Source organism: Cucurbita pepo, chromosome 13, assembly GCF_057944985.1.
Source record: "Cucurbita pepo subsp. pepo isolate OVF chromosome 13, ASM5794498v1, whole genome shotgun sequence".
Lineage (NCBI taxonomy): Eukaryota > Viridiplantae > Streptophyta > Magnoliopsida > Cucurbitales > Cucurbitaceae > Cucurbita > Cucurbita pepo.
In genome coordinates, this window is record NC_141810.1 from 3,844,400 (window position 1) to 3,864,628 (window position 20,229).

Sequence of the window (20,229 nt, forward strand, 5' to 3'; positions counted from 1 at the left end):
GTGCTGTGTTATGTGAAACAGAAATGAGTAGCTTCACAAAGGCTGCCAGAGAATCAAAGAAAGTACGATTAAAAATGGTCCGTGCAGACGTTTGGGGACCATCTCCAGTTTCATCACTTGGCGGGTCAAAGTTCTAGGTCATCTTCATCAAGATTTCAATAGGAAGGTATGAGTTAATTTCCTGAAACACAAGTCAAATGTGTTTGTCACCTTCTAGAAGTGGAAAGCTGAAGTTGAAAATCACACCGGCTTGAAGATCAAATGTCTGATGTCTGACAATGGAGGAGATTACGACAAGTCAGAGTTTATAACATTTTGTGTGGCTGAGAGAATTAGATTAATGAGGACATTTCCTGGTAAGGCAAGAAAAAATGGTGTTTCAGAAAGAATGAACAGAACATTATATGATCGGGCAAGAAGCATGCGGTTTCATTCTGGATTGCCAAAGACATTCTAGGTCGATGCTGTAAATACAGAAGCCTACTTGATCAACAGAGGACTGTTAGTACCGTTGAAGTTCAAGTTTCCAAATTGAACTCACGTACTCTCAATTGAGAACTTTTGGTTGTACTGCGTATGTTCACGTCAATCCAGAGAAAAGAGACAAGCTTGATGCTAAGGTTGTGAAGTACTACTTCACAGGCTATGACTCTGACATGTTCGGGTACAGATTTTGGGATGACAAGAATAGGAATATCCTAAGACATTGTGGCGTAACCTTTGATGAAAAAACCATATACAAGGAGAAACAAAAGATAAACTTTAAGACTATGAAGCAAGAGGGAGTTGAGCTTGAGTCGCAGGAAAACTCACCGAATGATGTTATAGAAGAAGCTCGAGAAACTCCTGAGACCATTAGTGAAGAACAAGACGTGGAGCAAGTTACACTTGAGCAGGTGTTGAGGAGATCATTCAAAGCTATCAGAGCATCAGATAGATATTCACCTTCATTACATTATTTGTTGCTGACTGACGAAGGAGAACCAGAGTCCCTTGATGATGACCTATAGTTGGATGATACAACCAAGTGGGAGAAATCCATGGATGATAGAGTGTCTAGGCTTCAGAAATGCGTTGCTCTTTCATTTACTGAGGCTTAGTACGTGGAAATAGCTGAAGCTGGAAAGGAGATGATATGGATGACAGACTATCTAGAAGAATTACGCAAGAAGCAGTGGAAGAAGATTCTTCAGGTGGATAATTAGAGTGACATGCAATTGGTGAGGAACTCGGTCTATCACTCAAAGACAAAACACAGAAGGCAATACCATTTCACTCAGAGGTTAGTGGAAGATGGTGATGTGTTTGGAGAAGATAGAGAGTGTAAAGAATCCAGCAAACATGTTGACAAATGTGTTACGTTGGAAACTTGAGGTTGTGCAAAGTCTTAATTGGTATGGTGCAGTGAAGATTGAGAATGAAATTCTTAGTTGGCTGGATCAGTCTCCGAGTGCGAGATTGTTGGGATATGGAGCCTTATGCCTATTTATAGTAAATATTTCGTAAAGATCTGGTAGAGATATATATGGTAGATATTTCGTAAAGATGTGGTGTATATATATACGGTAGATATTTCATAAAGATTTAGTAAAGCTTTATTTAGTAAACTGAAACGATATATACCCATCAGACCATGCTTTCCAGACATACTTTTATTCATTCTCTGTATTCTGTTTTGGCGTACATACCTGAAGTCATTAATAAAACCTTTAGCCAATACTCCTTGAATTTTCTCTCTCTTGTTCTTTGTGTTCATCTCGATCGAGTATATGTGTTGTTGTGCGATCCTAACAATTACTTTAATAATAATTTTGTAATTTCTAATAAGAGAGCTAACAAATTATTCATAATTTACTCTCTCCTGTTCTTTGTGTTCATATTGATCGGGTATATATGTTGTTGTGCGATCCTAACAATTACTTCAATAATAATTTTGTAATTTCTAATAACAGGACTAAAAAATTATTCATAACCCTTCAGCTACATTCATGTATCCTCGCAATGGAACTAGAGTAGTAAAGATAATTTCCTTGCTCCCCTCTTTTTTCGAACAAGAGAGCAATAAGAGAACAACTATGCATATAAAGTGGCCAACTAAGCAAACATGTAAATCATTAGTAACAACTCTCTAATAAACTAAAATCACACCGTCAACATACTTAAATTACATAAAACTCTTCCACCTCCCCTATAAGGCTTAGCTCTCCATACAAATTGATTTCAACATAAGAATCAACATCTTAATCATGATAGAATAAGAAGAGAGATGAAATGATTAAGAGTTATCAAGTTTTGTTGTTGTCCATCGATGGCAGTCCCCCTACATTGAGCTCTCTCTTCCACTTCTTTGCCTTAATCTATCCTTCTTGGTTTTCTTTTCATACTCCTATCAACAGCTGCTGAATTAGAGTTTTTCTTCCATCTTAATTTCTATTCCATTCAGTGGCCCTATTCTTTTTAGGTAATGATAAGACAACTCTAATTCTTAGCCAATGATCCAACTTTTGTTGAAGCAAGAACCCTTGAACCAAAGAAATTAATCCCTCCTTATACAAAATACGGATCAATCGTGAGATAACGCTAGAATTAGATTAGCTCTTAAGATTAAAGATCTAGAAGCAAGATTTGGAATCTTGTTCTAAACTGAGGCACTCCAACTTGATCAAGGCTTGATTGAATGACTCAGATGCAACGTAGCACAAGAATTGCATGAAACATAGACATGACAAAGATGATGCTCGAATTTCTAAGGGTAAAAGTCTCAATTTCATTCATCTGAAATCTGCCTTTTACATAATTTGTCGGTATTTATAGTATCCCATAAAAGAAACTTTTAATTCTTCAAATACCCATTTAAGATGTTAGTGGCATAGTTTAATCTCGATCCCCTTAAATCTCCATAAAAACGAAGTCAATTTGACCAATAACTTCCACCATTTTGCCCAATTAAAAATAATAAGTCGCAATTTATAGCAACTTCATTCGCTACTTCAACCGTGCAAATATTCACTTCTGAAGCTCCAAATGGTCCTCCTCAGCCGAATCAGCTTGTAACACATGAAATGATGGTTGAATCGAGGCTATCTAATTTTGTAGATGAAAAATGAATGTTTGTTGGCTCTTCTTGGCATTGGATTCTGTAATAGGTCCAGTTGGAACATCTGGAACATGGTGATTCTTATCAAGAACCATAATACCCCTAGACCATATATGGTATCATGTGTGGAGATGATTTAGTGCTTCAACAAAGCCTTTGTTTCATAGACTAGTCTTTGGGTGGTCCAGAGATCAAATAGATACATTATGTATTTGTATATAGCACATTTATACATTTTTATTTTTAAATGTGCAAAATTTATTAAAAAATATTTGCCCTAAAATTTTAAGATCCACTTAATAATAATTATTTATTGATAAAAAAATAGCTTATAATTTTATTTTGATTTTTTAATTTTTATAATTTTATTTTGATTTTTTAATTTTCATGTTTTAAACTTTAATAATGAATCGATACATTATTTATTTTTTATTAAGAAATTTCTTAATAAAGAAGAAATATAAAAGAATAAATGGAGTTATACTTACGAGATTTCAGTAGATATTCAACTCAACTGATGTACTGCAATTACTAATTAAAGGTTAATCAAATCAATATAAAAAATATCATTTAAGGCTAAACAAACAATTATTTTGGATTCAACATGTTTTAGATCCAGTTTAATTTTTTTTAGATGGTAAACTTTTTCAATCTAATAAATTCTTATCAAATAAAGAATTCAACTAATCTAATCATAAAATATTCACCTTACCTTGATTCAAATTGTTCGAGTACTTTAATAAAAATAAATTAATAACTTGTTTTTAAATACCGGTTTAGATGACTTGGTTCTTCGAGTAACTATTTTAATGCTCTAATACACATAAAATAATTTTTAAAAAACAAATAACAAAAAGAAGACGTCAAATTTAAAATGTTATCACTACATGTCATATTTTTCTAAATAGTCTATTGAGCTAATATTCTATGTAAATTCAACCATTTCATTTACAACTCAATTTTTAACCCTTTAAATAATAATAATAGTAAAAAATCGTTTTCCGATTTTGATTCCTAAATTATCTTATAAAATCATTTGTCCCCCAATCTAAAAATCATAAACTCACAAACAAATTTCATCATGGAACTTCTTCCAAAACCCATAAAACTCAATGTAATTTTTCTTCTTCTTTCCCTTTGAATTTCATTTTTTCTTTGTTTTCTTTCTATTGATCTTGTGGGCTTGGCTTGTTCTTCTACTTTTTTTGGTTTTCGTCTCGGATTACTTCAAATGATTATTGGTTTTTGTGTCAAAACCCCCAATGGTTTATTGAAGAACCTTTTTTCCTGGATCCTTACTATTCTCGATAACATTCAAAAATCTAACCAACAAAAAGAGATTGAATCATCTTGGATTTTTTTTGGTAGGTTACCGCAGCGAGAATCTCGCCATGATCGTATTGGCATTGGTGAGCTTAGCCACCGTGGACGCTATGAATCCGCGTCTAAGTTCGAACTCTCTGGAATTTCAGGCGATCAATGTCGGAAACACTCGACGTTGTTAACCGAGTTTGGCGGCGTCGGGGACGGAGTAGCTTCAAATACTTGCGCGTTTCAAAAAGTAATTGAACATCTCAGCACAATGGCGGCAGATGGCAGTGCTCAATTGGTCATGTCGCCGGAAAAATGGGTGACCGGATGTTTTAATCTGACTAGCCATTTCACACTTTTTATCGATAAAGAAGCTAAACTTCTGGCATCCCAGCCTATCGTGTATTTTATTTTTATAAACCTAATAACTTTGGGAGTGGTGATTTGAATTTTAATCTTTGATAAAAAATGAATGAGTTAGATTTGTTCCTCATAATTTAATGTGCAGAATCAATCAGAATGACCACTTGTGGAAATTCTCCCATCTTATGGGAGGGGAAGAGATGCTCTAGGTGGACGGTACAACAGCCTCATCTTTGGAACTAATCTCCATGAGTGATTATTTTTTTCTTACTTTTAACATTCTAATTTTTTTTAATTGTTTGCAAAATTATAATAGGCTTAGGTGCTATCCAAATTAAATAAAAAAATTAAGGTAACTGAAAACCTAAGAAAAACATTTATAGAAAATAAAATTGGGTTGGTCACATGGTGTAGGTAACAACGGTACAATCGACGGGCAGGGATCTTCTTGGTGGAAAAAGTTCAAGAAAGGGGCACGCAAGGTAACACGGCCATACGTGATCGAGATCATGTACTCTGATCAAATCTAGATCTCCAATCTCACGTTGATCAACTCACCTTCTTGGTTCGTCCATCTGATTTATAGCAGGTTTGGTTTCGTCGGTGTTGGCTCCAGTCACCGTACCCAACACCGACGGAATCAATCTAGGTTCCCTTCGTCTTCTCCTTTAAAACCTTAGGGTTCTTTTCTTCCTTAATCCCTCTCCTAATTCTCCATTCAATTTATCAGATTCTTGTTCCAACACTCGAATCGTAGACTGCTACATTGTCTCCGGTGACGATTGCATCGCCATCAATAGCGGATGAGACCAATACGGTATCAAGTGTTAGGTTATGGAGCCTAATGCTTATTTATAGCGTGGTCAACGGTTATATCCGGTAAAACTATATTTGGTAAAGCTATATCTGGTAAAGCTATATATGGTAAATAGCTATATATAGTAGATGGTTAAATCGGGTAAAGCTATATATAGTAAATAGCTATATATAGTAGATGGTTAAATCTGGTAAAGCTATATATAGTAAATTGAACTATATATATATACCGGTAGAGCTTTGATAGGTAATCTCTATTCTCTGTAATTCTCTTACTGTACGTATAAATCATCAATAAAAACAAATCCTTTTAGCCAGAGTTCTCCTTGCACTTTTCTCTATCCCATTCTTTGTGTTCATCTAGATCAAGCGTGTGCGTTGTTGTGCGATCCTAACATCAAGTTCAAAATGCCGATTGAGGACCTCGTCATTCGCCGCCTCACTTGCATCTCACCAGATTCTGTAGGTATTGCCCTTGGCAGCGAAATGTTCGGTGGAATCCGCAACATCAGGATCGAAAATGTTACAGCAATCAACACACACTCTGCCGTCAGAATCAAAACCGCTCGTGGACGAGGCGGTTTCGTCAAGAACATTTTCGTCCGAAGAATGTTTCTATCCATGACGAAATACGTCTTCTAGATAACTGGAGACTACAAATCGCATGCGGATGACAAGTTCGATACCTCAGCATTGCCATTGATTAAGAACATTAATTACAGAGACATGGTAGTCGAGAATGTTAATATGTCGGCAAATTTGGCGGAGATTTCAGGAGATCCATTCATGGATATTTGTGTTTCGAATGTGAAGATTGTATTGTCGGTGATAAGAATCACGGTGTTCCAAAAGATTCAAAAAACTATGTCAACACAACAAAATTCGAACCTGCGCACAGAAAGCTCAATTGATTACAAGTCTGCCGCATTAGCTACTCAAGTACATCAACGTTTGTTAGAAAAAACTATGTTTAATTTGATAAATTATGTAAAAGTCAAATGGTCAATTTGACTTATTCTTTGTGGAGATTAAAGGGGATCGGGAATAAATCCCGTCCACAAACATCTCGAATAAATCCCGTCCACAAACGTCTTTTGTCGGGAGACTATAAATACCCACAATATGTTATGTAAAAATCAGATTCGTGGATGAATGTAATTCAGATCTCAAATTGAGACGTTTCCCTTAGAAATCCGAGCATCATATTTGCCATTTCTAAGTTTCAAGTAATTCTTGTAGTAGAATTGCACCCGAGCCATTCAATCAAGCCTTGATCAAGTTAGATTGTGGAGTGACTCAATTTAGAACAAGGTTTCCAAATCTTGCTTCTAGATCTTCGATCGTAAGAGGTAATCTAATTCTAGCCTTATCTCTTGGTTGATCCAAATTTCGTGTAAGGAGGTGTTAATTACTTTGATTCAAGGGTTCTTGCTTCAACATAAGCTTGGATCGTTGGGCTGAGGATTAGGGTTGCCTTATCAGTTTGGTATCAGAGCCAGATTTACATCTTTGTGGCCGATTCTAGAATTGATTTTATCTTTTCATTTCTGCTATTGTTTATCTTTTCTTTAAATCTGTCCATTTATTTTCTTGCTGTCGTTTCCGCCATTATTCATCAACTTTTCACTTTTTTCTCATTTTCTTCCTAAAGATCGCGTTTAGATCTTGAAAAAAAAAAAAAAAACTTATCATATTTGTTCTTACGATTGTGATTATAAACGATCTTTATCATTTTTTTTAGATCATTTGCATGTTTATTTGAAGATCAAATAAACTTCGATTCACATCTTTTTCTTAATCCATCTAAATCTAGAACCGTTGTGTTTGATATTTTTTTTTCTCTCATAATCTACGCTTGAAGATAACTTCTAAATTTCTCGAATTCGGTAAAAAGAGAGTTAGATCGTTCTTAAAATCTTCACGTCCTTTCTTTTTTTTTTTTTTTTTTAATTTTTTATTTTATTTTTCAGTGTGCAATTCTATCCCAAAATATCTGTGTCTCTTATTTGTTTGTTCACTCCTTGTTTTATTTTGTTCTTATTTCATAATTAACTTATCTTGATTGCCTTGAATAGCTTGCTACTACCAGAATTGCTTTACCCATATATTAGCCTACCTTGATCATAATTTAGTCACTTTCCCAAACAGCCTACCTTTGTGTGTATAAACACGAGTGTCCTTGAGTGTAAATCAGTGAGTTGAGTGTCTGAGGTCCTAAACATATTTAACTACTGTTTGTACAATCATGAACCAAGACGAGGAAAAAGGAGGGGAGATCAATGATCTAGTTGAAGAAGTCCAGAAGAATGAGAAGAAACTAGAAGATGGTATTCATTTGGCACTTATTACAAGAAGACTTCTTAAAAGTCAAGTTACAGAGAATGATGTTGATGATCAAAGAGACAACCTATTTCACACGCGGTGTTTAGTTAAGGGGACTGCTTGTAGTCTTATCATTGATAGTGGAAGTTGCACCAATGTAGTAAGTACTATGTTGATCAAAAGGTTGCAAATTCCAACTCAAGATCATCCTAAACCTTACAAGCTCCAATGGCTCAATGATAGTGGAACAATGAAGGTAATTTCCCAAGTTTTAATATCTTTTACTTTGGAAAAATATAAAGATGAAGTTCTTTGTGATGTATTACCAATGCAAGCTGGAGATATATTGCTTGGCCGACCATGGAAATTTGACCGGAGGGTTATGTATGATGGCTATTTGAATAGGTATTCTTTTGTAAAAGATGGTAGAAAAACCACTCTGGTACCTTTGAGTTCTGCAAATGTATTTGCTGATCAATTAAAGTTGGAGGAAAGAAAGAAAGAGTTTGAGGAAAGAGAGTTAAAAGAAAAACAAGAGTTGGGTGAAAAAATAGAGAAGAATCAAAGAGAAAAAAAGAAGAATGAAAAAATAGATGAAATTGAAGAAAAAAAGGAAGAGGAAAAAAGGAAGAGAGAGAGTTATTTGGCTACAGTTGGAGAGGTGAGAAGACTTTCACAAAAATCGATCTTTGTACTTATGTACAATGGAGGATATTTGGTCTCTAACTATAACAACTTGGCTTTGCCTAGTGTTTTTCAATCTCTTTTACAGGAAATTGAAGACATGTTTCAAGATAAAGAAATACCTCCCATTAGAGGTACTGAACATAAAATAGACTTCATTCCAAGGACTGTCATTCCTTCTAAGCCAGCTTATCGAGTCAATCCAATCGAGACAAAAGAAATTCAAAGGCAAGTGGAGGAGCTCATGGAGAAGGGCTATGTACGAGAAAGTTTGAGTCCATATTCTATACGAGACTTATTGATGCCAAAGAAAGATGAAACTTTGCGCATATGCATGGATAATAGAGTCATCAACAAAATCACGGTAGACTGTCTAGTCTTTTCTAGGATAGTTTTTAGTGTAATAGTCTGAAAGTAGAAAAAATCCAATGTCGACATCCTATTCCTAGGTTAGACGATATGCTTGATTTATTGCATGATTCGTGTCTATTTATAAAAATTATTTTGAAATATGGATATCATCAAATTAGAATGCACGTAGGAGATGAATGGAAGACAACTTTCAATATTAAGTTTGGATTGTATGAATGGCTTGTTATACCTTTTAGGTTAACTAATGCTCCTAGTACACCTATGCGCTTAATATATAATGTTTTGATAAAATATATGAGAAAACATGTTGTTGTTTATATTGATGATATTATAATTTATTTGAAGATTTTGCTTGAGCATATGGAGCATGTTAAATTAGTTTTAATTACACATAGAAAAGAGAAATTTAATTTTAATAAGGGTAGTTTTTGCAAAACTACACATAGAAAAGAGAAATTTAATTTTAATAAGGGTAGTTTTTGCATGGAAAAAGTTCACTCTATTGGCTTCATAGTTGATAAAAGTAGAATAGCATTAGAGAGAGACAAAGTTAAATTCATTATGGATTTGCCAACACTAAAGAGTGCACGTAAAGTTCAGAGTTTTCATGAGTTAGCTAACCTCTATAAAAGATTTATAAATGATTTTAGAACCATAACTGAACTATTGAATGACTTAGTGAAAAAGAATGTTGTTTTTAAATGGGGAGGAATGCAAGAGAATGCATTCAATTTGCTTAGGAACAAATTAAACAATGCATCATTATTTGTTTTGCCTAGCTTTTATAAAACTTTTGAAATTGGATGTGATGCATGTGGTTTGGTCATAAGTGTTGTTTTAATTCAAGATGAAAAGCCGTTAGTGTATTTTAGTGAAAAACTAAATGGGGCAACATTGAAATACCCTACCTACGATAAAGAATTGGTTGTAGTTCATATATCGCATGTGCCGCAACGCTACTTATGGCCTAGAGAATTTGTGATCCACTTTGATCATGAAAACTTGAAGTATGTGAAGGGTCAAAGCAAACTGAACCGTAGACATGCAAAGTGGGTGGAATTTATTGAAACATTTTCGTATGTCATCAAGTATAAGCAAGGTAAGGATAATACAGTAGCTCATGTGTTATCTAAAAGGTATGATCTCTTTACTTCTCTTGCTGCAAAAATTCTTGGAGTTGAGCATATTATTGAATTATATAGAGATGACCAAGACTTTAGAACTATTTATGCATCTTGTCTTGCAAAAAAAAGTGGTAGATGATTATTATGTGTTTCATAAATTTTTAATTACTAAGAGTATGCTTTGTATTCCTAAATGCTCTATAAAAGACTTGTTTTTGAGAGAAGCGGTGCCTTAATGGGACATCTTAGGATTAATAAAGTTTATAAGATGTTGTATAAACACTTTTGTTGGCAGAAGCATGTGGCAGATAGATTTATGGATGATGCAATGCTGTTGACTTATTCTTTAAGAAAGTAGTTTATGGATTTAATACACTTTATTTGCTTCTTATTCCTACTAATTTCCTTCTAATATTTTTGTGAGTGAAGCATGCAGATTTGATCAAAACATTTCAAAAGGAGGTGACGAAGGTGATGATTTTTTCTGATTCGAGGACGAATCCTTCTGAAGAGGGGGAAGATGATATTTTTGTGAGCGAAACATGCAGATTTGATCAAAACATTTCAAAAGGAGGTGACAGAAAGAAGGTGATGATTTTTAAACCTTCGTCCTCGAAACAGAATTTGAACCTGCGCACAGAGAGCTCAATTGATTACAAGTTTGCCGCATTAGCCACTCAAGCACATCAACGTTTATTAGAAAAAATTATGTTTAATTTGATAAATTATGTAAAAGTCAAATGATCAATTTGACTTATTCTTTGTGGAGATTAAAGGGGATCGGGAATAAATCCCGTCCACAAACATCTCGAATAAATTCCATCCACAAACGTCTTTTGTCGGGAGACTATAAATACCCACAATATGTTATGTAAAAATCAGATTCGTGGATGAATGTAATTCAGATCTCAAATTGAGACGTTTCCCTTAGAAATTCGAGCATCATATTTGCCATTTCTATGTTTCAAGCAATTCTTGTAGTAGAATTGCACCCGAGCCATTCAATCAAGCCTTGATCAAGTTAGATTGTGGAGTGACTCAATTTAGAACAAGGTTTCCAAATCTTGCTTCTAGATCTTCGATTGTAAGAGATAATCTAATTCTAGCCTTATCTCTTGGTTGATCCAAATTTCGTGTAAGGAGGTGTTAATTACTTTGATTCAAGGGTTCTTGCTTCAACATAAGCTTGGATCGTTGGACTGAGGATTAGGGTTGCCTTATCAGTCGGCAATGCCTAAAAAGTTGCAGTGGAACTGTACGAACATTTTGGGATTTAGTAGCGATTTGGATTCGTCGCCATGTGCTCCGCTGGCTAAGGCAGCGAAAAGCGGTGGATGTGACTTTCCTAAGGATCAGCTGCCGATTGAGAATGTTCAGTTGAAGTCATGCTTGGTTGAAATTCCTACCTTCTCGCAAAGACTTTGTTTTTTTTCATTTTTTATTCTAGCATATTTCTATGCGGGTCTTAGCAAAAAAGGATTAAGTTATTTCGGTAAATACATTCAACCAACTCCAATCCTTTTACCCATTAACATCTTAGAAGATTTCACAAAACCCTTATCACTTAGTTTTCGAATTTTCGGAAATATATTAGCCGATGAATTAGTAGTTGTTGTTCTTGTTTCTTTAGTACCTTTAGTAGTTCCTATACCTGTTATGTTCCTTGGATTATTTACAAGTGGTATTCAAGCTCTTATTTTTGCAACTTTAGGTGTGGCTTATATAGGCGAATCCATGGAGGGTCATCATTGATTAGTTTTCGAAATAGTCTTTTTTTTTTTTAGCTTAGACCAAGGCAATGTATACATGGCTCAAGATAATCTAGGGAACATAAATATACAAATAATTTCAAAGTACGGAAGGTATATACTATCTAGGAAGTAAGAGTAATAGGAAAAAAAAGATTACGCTATTCTTCGTTTTTTATTCTATGGAATAAATGATAATGAAAAATTTAATGAAGATATAGATAAACGGAGAAGTTTTTAATTTTAAAAATAAGCTATTTCAATTAGATTGGTAATATTTCACTAAACAATAGTAACTCAAAACCATCAAAATAATACTCTAAAATTGAAAAAAAAGAGAAAAAAAGATGTTTTCAGTACAACAATCCTATCCTATGGAGTAGGAATGGAATCTTCTATCTTGAGTGCATATCAATTATTGTGAAATTGTGAAACTATGGTCATATGTGACATTTGTCAACTTTTACTTTAGTTGTTTTTAGGAAGTTAATTAATTCTTCTTTAAAAGGATTCTTGGGCAAGCCCAATTTGTAAGTTGGGTAATCACTAAAGTTGAACATCATGGAGTATATAAAGGAGATGAAAAGGAAGGAAAACTCTCTAATTCAAGAGTGCTTGCAACTATGCCAATCTTTCGTTATCACAAACTACAAATTCCTCTAAACTTCTCTTATCTTCTTCCTGCTTTTATTACTAATGCAGATTGAGTAACTCCTCTTCCCTCACAAATTTGAGGCTCGGTTACCATTTGGACGCTTAGTGACGAGAGCTCTAACATTTACATGAACTATGTCATCCTAGCTTAATTCACAATAGAAATAATTAATTTACAAGTAGTAAACAAGATATGGGCTCTTATCCACGTGGGAGTAATACATCGAAAAAGGTTTGAAAAAGATATAGTAGATGACAACCTATACATAAAAGTTAAAATAAAGAAAGATGAAATAATTTACAACATTCACCAAAGAAATTGATGAGAAAAAGGAAATAAAGAAGAGAAAACAAAAGAGCAAATAATTTCTCAAGAGGACAAATTTGAAAGAGGGAAAGATAAGTTAAATGAAAAGGAGAAGGAATATTTGAGACATTCATTTTGGGATTTTGTTTTTTTAACGACTATTAAGTCTTTTGTAAATGGCGATTTTTAACAGTTGAGAATCCAGAAATGGATCATTGAGATCATAGATGGTATCTTCTTCTACTATAGAAGGAGAACATGTTGAACCGACTTATGCGGCCTTTTGAAGAGCTTTTGGAAATCAGCTTCTGATGTTGTTTGAGCTAATGCAGCAAGCAACCTAGACTTTGAATTAAGAAACTTGGTGGTTTTCTTTTTCGATAAATCTTGAAGGTGACATAACTAGACCTTCACTGATTTGAAATCTGCGTGGGTATAAAGCGTATTTATCCCACCATTTGATTTTGATTACTTTGAAGACCTGTTTTACTCGATCTTCAGTTTCCTTTATTTGGAAATTCCAGACCTGTTTTACTCGATCTTCAGTTTCCTTTATTTGGAAATTCCAAGTTAGAATCAAAGGAATTTGAAAATATATGCTAAAGCGCATATCTAATGGAAATGGAGTTTTTGGAGATATTTTGAATGAAGTAATGAAAGGATTCCTGTATTGGAACAAGAAATATATATTTGACAGATCCAAAGATATTCCACCCTTTATAAACCAAAGTGCAGTGATGTAGAGCTTTCAATGTCGGTTCCAAAGATATTCCACAAAATCCAATCGCCAATTCACGACGATTCTACAGCTTTCGATGTCGGTTTAAGCTTCGCCTATGAAGTTTGAAGTAGGGGCAAGAATATGGAACAAGACTCGAGCAAGGTCGAGCACCCATTCGAGAGTTATGAGCGTTTAGATTGTGGGTCTCCTACTCTCGGGTTTCTTCCAAAATTGAGAGCAATTCTCCACCATTCCTCCTCAAACTTATTCCTATAGTTTCTAAACAAGATTACCCACAATTTCTATGAAGGAATCGATAGCTGAAACGTGTAGAACAAGATACCCAAGAGATCGAAAATTCGACGTTTCGGGTGAGTTGCATACCGAGAATGATTTCTCAAAATTAAGGACCCACACTCAAAGACATTCCTCCAAACTAATTCCTATAGCATGAGGAAAGGATATGGAAGAGGTTCCATGAAGAAATCGGGTCTTGAAAACCCCTAGAATCGGCTACCCGATAAGAAATCCCTTGTTTTAGCTCCGACGAGGAAAATTATTTTGGACGAACTTTGGAGGCGAATATCTTAGGCTATGATCCATGAAAAAGTATAAAATCAACCCCAAGATCTTCCTTGTAATACCCTCGTTAAGTTTCATGAAGAAATCGAGGGTACAAACGAAGATATCGGGGCTGTGGAAGGCCACTTTCAGACGGCGGCGCAAAGGACGCGCGCGTCTTGTTCTTGTTCCCTCGGTGTTTCTCAATTTTAACCCCCTTCTAGACCGGTTCTCATGACAAAACTTATGGTTCCAAAAACTAGACACAATTAGGAGTCTATGGAAGGAAATGTAAAGTAATTCGGATACCGGAAGCTCAAGAACGGAGGTCCCAAACGTCGACGATGAGGTAAGTAGCCACCTTGGACTTTTCTTAAGAAATACTTGTAGGAATCGCTTGGATTTTCATATGAACCCTAAACCAAGTATGACAAAGGATATATGGAAGAAAAATCCAAAGAACCTTGAGTTAAGGCTCTAAACCGACCAAATTACTTGAGATTTAAGGAACGTTAAGATAAATCACTAAATGAGCTCTAATGCCTATGAAATTTTAATGCTGAGCATAATATATCATGTTTAGGTTATGTGTGAAATATAGTGGTCAATGGATAAGGATAAGTAGGTAAACCAAGAAACGGGGCAAAATGACCATAGCCCTTAAGGATATCTACCTACAGTTCATGACCTAGATGACCTCCAAATGCTATGAAACTCTACGGTAGATCTTATTGTATGATGATTGATGAGGTGGTGAAGTTTGAAAGCCACTGGTACTCGTTAAGTAGCAAAACCAAGAATTAGGGGTAAAATGACCATAATGTCCCTAAGGAAGACTACGTACGGGTTAAGCCCTAAATGACCTCCCAACATTAGGAAATATTGTACGAATCCTTATCTCATGATTTTGTATAAGATAATGAAGTTTGGGAGTCATTGGGAAATGTTAGATAGCGAAACCAAGATATGGGGAAAAATGTACATCATGATCCACATGACTTTAACTCCTAGGATGACTAACGAGGTACCCATGAAATAAGAGATTCCCCATAGGTACCCTTGGTTACTAATAAGATTCTAAGTGCACAAGGTTACGTTGGGCTATTCCTAAGAAGAACCTTTAAGTTCCAAGCTTGACCCAAGACGTTATGCATAAACCTTGGATCCCCAAGAATACAAGGAAACACCTAGGTTAATGCAGATGGTATGCTTAACAAGTTGCTAGGATCCATGCCCGGAGTAACCATTATCTCCCATCACGAAGTGTACCACGAGATCCCTATTCCTCTTTAGGTGAGATGCCTTGCTATATGTACCACGAGCAGGTTGTCATGATGGACTTATTATTTTCCTCACCTAAATGAGATGCCGTGCAACACGATATGCTAGCAGGATACCACGTTTATGATAATGTCACCTATGCACTTATGGGAAGAAAACTAAGGGTTACTTTGAAAGTGTTTTCAGGACCAAAACACGATATATGACACGACAATCTCTAAGGGTTAGTTCCTGAAAATGAAACAAGAAGTCATATCCTAGCTCAAGGTCTAAATATGCTACAAATCACCAACCATGTCCTATAAGATCTATTCTATTTGACACGAGGATAAGCTCAAGATTTCAAGTTGGCTGGAGCAAGTTTGGAACATAACCCAAGATGGAACTTAAGGAAACGCCTAAAGAAAACATGTCTAGATTCAGACACTTCTAGAACCCCTCTAAAGAACTCCCTAGGAATCTATGACCTTCTAGAACAACTCACGCTAAGATGGGTTCATATGATTACGAATGCATGTTACAAGATATGCTTCGAGAAAATAAGAAACTTAGAAACTTACAAGGTAAACATGGATCAAACACATAACACCTTCAAATCTTCAGTCTAACGCTCTCCCAACTAAGCTATCCCCGCTATTTTAACATAATAAAAATGCATAAGTAGAGCTATCTCTTCTATTTAATCACTGCTAATTAGTTGAGTTATGCTTAACTTGACAATTGATTATAATCAAAATTAATATGTGTAACTTTCTATCAAAGTTTAAATCACAAATAAATATTCACTCATTAATAGATGAAATAGTCTAATTAAGACTCCGGTTCAAATGCGGTGAACGTGAATCAAACACGTGACCTTTAGATCTTTAGTCTAATGCTCTCCCAACTGAGCTATCCCCACCATAAGAGAACGGTAAGTGATAAAGCCCAACGAAGTTTAGAGTTATTATGTCTTGTGCGGCTTAGATTGATTGTTATTATATGGATTGTTATATGGATGTTGTTGTTTGTTGTCATGCCTATTGATTACGAAAATAATTACTTTGGTATCGCATTTGTGCATGCTATGATTTTGAATTAAATAAATGTGATAAGGGTTACACCCTTTGTGTATCGGGTAACCAGCCACCATTGGTCACATGAGTGATTGATGAAATTTATAAACGTGGTAAGGGTTACACGTTGTGTGTATAGTGTAGCCAACCACTATTGGTCACTAAGCATTGGATGCTGAAAGCTATTCTAGGTGAGTAGATTACATGCTATGTGTTATGAGTAATCAACCACCAAGGTCCCTTCATTTTGATTGATGAAACTATACGATGGTTTGCTTGTCTAACCACACTAGGGGAGTTAATGAGTTTTTTCGTACTTACCCTATTTTCAAATGATTTTCATGTAAGATTGTATCATGGGAGTGACTGATGACTCATGAATGTATAGAGAAAAATGGTGTAAAATTCACAAGAATACATGTAAATATATAATATCACAAATAGTAAATAATAAGTATATTGTCGTTTCGATAGAGAGCCTGTTTTTTTGTTCCTTTCGTTGCTGGAAATTAAGTGAGTTTTTGGTCTTATTCAAATGGATGGGGTGAACTTTAACTAATTAAAAAAATTTGATTGAGCGTATCAATTGTTCTCGAACAACTAAGAACAACTAGAAAAATTAAGGAAGCTTTGGCTAGAAGTGATAAAATAGACAGGTTGTTGAATTTTGTGGTGGCTTTTAGCTCATTTTAACTTATTTCAACATAGAAATCAACATCCTAATCATGATAGAATAAGAAAAGAGAGGAAATGATTAAGAGTTATCAAGCTTTGTTGGTGTCCTTCAATGGAAGTCCCCCTCCTTTGAGCTCTCTCATCCACCTCTTTGCCTTAGTCTATCCTTCTCGGTTTTCTTTTCCTTCTCCTATCAACAGCTGCTGAATTAGGATTCTTCTTCCTTCTTGGTTTTCTTTTGCCTTCGGTAGACATTAAAGGATGTCAGATATATTTCTGGTCTCAAGAAGAACCTGATATGTATTGGTCAGTTGGATAGCATAGGTTATGCAACAAAGGTTGGGAAGAGTTCGTGGAAGATTGTGAAGGGTGCTATGGTGGTAGCACATGGCACAAAATCTAGAACCTTATACACCACTACAGGGTGTATGAAAATGGCTACAGTTGCTGGAGTGCTTCAAGTTCAAGTCTATGGCATAATAAACTTGGAGATATGAGCGTCAAAGGAATGAAGATGCTGGTTGCAAATGGAGTTTTAGTAGACCTAAAGTCTGTTGACATAGGTCTTTCTGAGAGATGCGTTATGTGAAACAGAAACGAGTTAGCTTCTCAAAGGCTGCCAGAGAATCAAAGAAAGTACGATTGGAAATGAAACATGCAGACGTTTGGGGACCATCTCCAGTTTCATCACTTGGCGGATCAAAGTTCTAGGTCACCTTCATCGAGATTTCAGCAGGAAGGTATGGGTTTATTTCCTGAAAGACAAAGTCAAATGTGTTTGTCACCTTCTAGAAGTGGAAGGCTGAAGTTGAAAATCACACCGGCTTGAAGATCAAATGATTGAGGTCTGACAGTGGAGGAGAGTACGACAAGTCAGAGTTTATAACATTTTGTGCAGCAGAGGGAATTAGATTAATGAGGACAATTCCTGGTAAGGCAAGAAAAAATGGTGTTGCAGAAAGAATGAACAGAACATTGAATGAGCGGGCAAGAAGCATGAGGATTCATTCTGGATTGCCAAAGACATTTTGGGCCGATGCTGTAAATAATGCAGCCTACTTGATGAATAGAGGACCGTCAGTACCCTTGAAGTTCAAGTTGCCGGAAGGAACTCACGTACTCTCACTTGAGAACTTTTGGTTGTACTGCGTATGTTCACGTCAATCCATAGAAAAGAGACAAGCTTGATGCTAAGGCTGTGAAGTGCTACTTCATAGGCTATGACTCTGACATGTTCGGGTACAAATTTTGGGATGACAAGAATAGGAAAATCCTAAGACATTGTGACGTAACCTTTGATGAAAAAGTCATGTACGAGGACAAAGAGAAGATAAACTTTGAGACCATGAAGCAAGTAGGAGTTGAGCTTGAGTCACAGGAAAACTCACCCAATGATGTTAGAGCAGAAGCTCGTGAAACTCCTAAGACCGTTACTGAAGAACCAGACGTAGAGCAAGTTACACCTGAGCAGGTGTTGAGGAGATGACCCAAAGCTATTAGAGCACCAGATAGATATTCACCTTCATTACATTATTTGTCGTGGCTGACGAAGGAGAACCAGAGTCCCTTGATGACGACCTACAGTTGGAGGATACAACCAAGTGGGAGAAAGCCATGGATGATAGGATGTCTAGGCCTCAGAAATGCATTGCTCTTTCATCTACTGAAGCTGAGTACGCGGAAATAGCTGAAGCTGGAAATGAGATGATATGGATGATAGACTATCTAGAAGAATTACGCAAGAAGCAGTGCAAGAAGATTCTTCAGGTAGATAGTTAGAGTGACAAGCAGTTGGTGAGGAACCCGGTCTATCGTTCAAAGACAAAACACAGAAGGCGATACCATTTCACTCGGAGGTTAGTGGAAGATGGTGATGTGTTTGGAGAAGATAGAGGGTGTAAAGAATCCAGCAAACATGTTGACAAAATGTGTTGACGTTGGAAGGTTGAGGTTGTGCAAAGCCTCAATTGGTATGGTGCAGTGAAGATTGAGAATGAAATTCTTAGTTGGCTGGATCGGTCTACAAGTGGGAGATTGTTTAGATATGGAGCCTGATGCCCATTTACAGTAAATATTTACTAAAGATCTGGTAGAGATATATATGGTAGATATTTCGTAAAGATTCGGTAGAGATATATATGGTAGATATTTCGTAAAGATTTAGTAAAGCTTTATTTAGTAAACTAAAACGATATATACCCCATCAAGCAATGCTTTCAAGATGTACTTTTATTCATTCTCTGTATTCTGTTTTGGTGTACATACCTGAAAAGTCATCAATAAAACCTTTAGCCAACATTCCTCCTTGAATTTTCTCTCTCCTGTTCTTTGTGTTCGTCTTGATCGAGGATATGTGTTGTTGTGCGATTCTAACAATTACTTCAATAATAATTTTGTAATTTCTAATAACAGGGCTAAAAAATTATTTATAAACCTTCAACTACGTTCATGTATCCTCGCAATGGAACTAGAGTATTAAAGATAATTCCCTTCTCCCCTCTTCTTTCGAACAAGAGAACAATAAGAGAACAACTATGCATGTAAAGTGGCCAACTAAGCAAACATGTAAATCATTAGTAACAACTCTTTAATAAAATAAAATCACACCGTCAACATACTTAAACTACATAAAACTCTTCCGCCTCCCCTGTAAGGCTTAGCTCTCCATACAAAATGATTTCAACGTAGAAATCAACATCTTAATCGTGATAGAATAAGAAAAGAGAGAAACTGATTAAGAGTTATCAAGCTTTGTTTCTGTCCTTCGATGGAAGTCCCCCTACTTTGAGCTCTCTCTCTCATCCACCTCTTTGCCTTAATCTATCCTTCTTGGTTTCCTTTTCCTTCTCCTATCAACAGCTGCTGAATTAGGGTTCTTCTTCCTTTTTGGTTTTCTATTCCGTTCGGTGGCCCTCTTCTCTTTAGGTAATCTTCCTGATAAGACAACCCTAATCCTCAGCCCGATGATCCAAGCTTTTGTTGAAGCAAGAACCCTTGAATCAAAGAAATCAACGCCAACTTATACAAAATTCGGATCAATCAAGAGATAAGGCAAGAATTAGATTACCTCTTAAGATAAAAGATCTAGAAGCAAGATTTGGAATTTTGTTTTAAATTGAGTAACTCCACAATAGAACT

At 35.6% G+C, this 20,229-nt stretch overlaps 1 non-coding gene and 1 pseudogene across 1 annotated transcript; one reads left to right on the forward strand and one right to left on the reverse strand.

Annotated features, from left to right (window-relative positions):
- The first annotated feature begins 4,488 nt into the window (after positions 1-4,488).
- On the forward strand, positions 4,489-11,841 carry LOC111808693 (putative polygalacturonase; annotated as a pseudogene).
- A 4,348-nt stretch (positions 11,842-16,189) lies between these two features.
- On the reverse strand, positions 16,190-16,262 carry TRNAF-AAA (transfer RNA phenylalanine (anticodon AAA)). The gene has a single exon. It is a non-coding gene; the product is annotated as a tRNA-Phe (tRNA).
- Between the last annotated feature and the right edge of the window lie 3,967 nt (positions 16,263-20,229).